At 62.0% G+C, this 2,852-nt stretch overlaps 1 non-coding gene across 1 annotated transcript; it reads left to right on the top strand.

The window, feature by feature from the left end:
- Positions 1-2,140: 2,140 nt before the first annotated feature.
- LOC132009131 (small nucleolar RNA SNORD116) lies at positions 2,141-2,233 on the top strand. The gene has a single exon (XR_009401798.1). It is a non-coding gene; the product is annotated as a small nucleolar RNA SNORD116 (small nucleolar RNA).
- Positions 2,234-2,852: the final 619 nt, after the last annotated feature.

Below are 2,852 nucleotides of genomic sequence, written 5' to 3'. Positions count from 1 at the left end.
GGATGCTGGGCCAGGAGTGGAACATACTTCATCTGCAACGGCTCCACGACGGAGGGCATGAGGCCCACCGTGGCGGCTGGGCATCCTCCGTGAGTTCCGGGACTGGGCAGGACGGTGACTCCGATGACATCGCCTGTGCCACAGGGTCCATCCTTTGGGACCCAGCCACCATGGAGTTTTACATGAGGGCGGGAGGGAGTCCACAGGACTGCGCACATGGGGGTGGGAGGAAGCCCTGGGCCCAGACCAAGTCCAGGAGAAGTGTCGTCCCAGGAAAGACTTGGCCACACGATGCTGGGATGGTAGGCGGCGGCACCCCCTCCACAGGGCCATTTCTCCCCGTGCCAGAGGTTCACGTTGAGTATGGCTTCCCAGGTGACTGTGAGCCACGAGTGTGCGTGGAGTCTAACCATGGCGAGTGTGATGGGTTTCTCGCGGTTGTTGGCGGCAGCACCTGGGCACCCTAGTGGTGCTTGGCTAGGTTCGGTGGGCCAGGTCAAATCTGGAGGGTGACGCCATTTGCAACGCCTTGGCCTGACTTGGCAGTGGAAGCATTCGTGGAGAGGCTCCTTCAGGGTGGGTTGCCGGCACCTGCCTGCTTCCCACAAGTCTGTGTTGCCAGATGGACTGCAGCAGGCAGAATCCAGGTGGGAACCTGGGCACGAGAATGGCCCTCATACGGATGGCAGGCGAGGCTGCGGGATGTGGGAGAGTGCCGACAAGGCCTTGCTGCCTGCTGGTCCAAGTCACATGTGTTTCTGTAGTGGCCTGCATGTGCGATAGATTTAGGGACCCCGGGAATGGAGACACTGGGTCCCTTGGCAGGCCAGGCAGTGCTCCGGGTCAGAGGCTCTGCCTCCTGTGCCACCGAAGACCTGGGGCGTGCTGCCCCGACCCATGGGCAATTTCGGGCCATGTTCCAGAGCCCCAGAACTGCTGGCTGCGCCAGCTTCCGAGGGTGCTATTGGGAGGCGGGGAGTCGTGCAGGTGGCATGAGTGTATGGGGTCACCGCCTCTCACGGTTTGCCCCTGAGCCCACAGGAACGAGGTGGAGGTGACCTTCTGCCGGGTGGATTTGTGGTCAACACCTCGGGACCTGGGGTATCTTAGAGCCGGCATGGGTTTTCTCTATGGAGGAAGAGAGGGGATCGGGCAATGGCACGGAGGGCCATCGGGCCCCACCTGGGGGAGGCCACTTACTCCCACCCCGACGGGGCTCATTGCTCCTAGGGGGATTGCCCTGGACCAAAGGGGATTTCCCTCGGGTTGGTTTCCTGATGCCGCATCGTGTTGCTAGGTCGTGCATCACCTCGGTGGGCCGAGTAGGTGCTGGTTGCGTGGTGGGTACCAACGTTGGGATGCGGCTGGTTGGGGAGACGCTCCCTCTGGGGTGATACCCCTCTGGGGAAGGCGAGATTGCACGGATGCCCCTGGTGCTCGCTAGGGATGCGCCACACGCCAGCCCTTTCTGCAACCGATGGAGAAGACAAGTGTTGCCGTATGTGGTCTAGGTACTCGTTTCCATTAAAGGACACAGTGTGCGGGCTGTCCCAGTCTCAAACCCACTGTGCACCCCCCCCCTCAACACTCTCTCCCCTTCCTGTCACCCTTCCCTCCATTTTACCGCGCCCGGCCCCGTGCCTGCATACTTGGAGGCTTCCATGTGTAGACATTGGTCCTCAGGCACGGGACCAGGCACTGCCCATCGTAGGGAGAGGTAGAGCAGAGTGTCCCCACTGCGTGGCACCTGCGTGGAGCCCCACAGACGTGTCCCTGGGCTGAGGCGCTCCTGTCACTTCTCCCCATGTTCCAGGTGGAGTTGGCTGCACGCGGGTGTCGGTGACTGTTGGCGAATCCCATTTTCCTGATCCGCGATGCCCTACCTGTGAGGCGAGGACGCCCCTGGAGAGGCATGCTGTGTAGGCGTTGGTCAGCTGGGAGTCACCCACATCTGCAGTAAGTGTCTCACCCTTGCCACCACATGCCCGGGACTTCCCCGAGGCCTCCTTGGCTGAGAAAGTCCCCCTTGTCAACCCCGTGACCAGGGGCTGGGTGTTCAGAAGGGTCGACGTGTCTGAGCTCAGTGGCCGTGCAAGGCTGGAGCCGGCCCTTTGAATGCTCCGGGTCCTGAGACGTGCTCGGATCGATGATGACTCCCTACAAATGCATTCCTTGGAAATCTGAACAAAATGAGTGACAATCCCTACCGTCGTCCTCATCGGAACTGAGGTCCAGCACGTGGTTCCCCGCCAGGAGGTCCGGGAGAGATTCAGGCCAACCGAGATCTTTACCGCTAACTCGGAGTGTTGGCACATGGGAATGTCGCCAATCGGGCTGGGGAACTGCTCCGTGGCAGAGCAAGTATGCCCCCTCCTGTAGCAGATGGCCAGCGGGAACCAGGGCCCTCTGGGGTCAAAGGTCTGGCTGCTTCCAGAGAGGCTATGGAGGACGTGCGTGCCAGAGGTCGGCTGCCCACGTGGCCCGGAGCCCCCGAGGCCCTCTCCGCCACTCACCGGGCACTGCCACTAGCCCCGCTGTCCTCGCCGCGGTCCCTGGCCTTTGTGCCTCCAACTCCCTTGTGCCTTGTCCACTAAGGGCAGCGAGGTTTTAGAAACGGAATGGGAAGGGGATGCTGGGCCAGGAGCGGAACATACTTCATCTGCAACGGTTCCGCGACGGAGGGCATGAGGCCCACCGTGGCGGCTGGGCATCCTCAGGGAGTTCCGGGACTGGTTAGAACAGTGACTCCGATGACATCGCCTGTGCCAGAGCGTCCATCCCTTGGGCCCCGGCCACCATGGAGTTTTACATGGGGGCGGGAGGGATGCTACAGGGCTGCGCACATGGGGGCT

This window comes from Mustela nigripes, unplaced genomic scaffold (genome assembly GCF_022355385.1).
Source record: "Mustela nigripes isolate SB6536 unplaced genomic scaffold, MUSNIG.SB6536 HiC_scaffold_5264, whole genome shotgun sequence".
NCBI lineage: Eukaryota > Metazoa > Chordata > Mammalia > Carnivora > Mustelidae > Mustela > Mustela nigripes.
The sequence above is the reverse complement of the archived record's forward strand: the minus strand, read 5'-3'. Positions and strand labels throughout refer to the sequence as shown.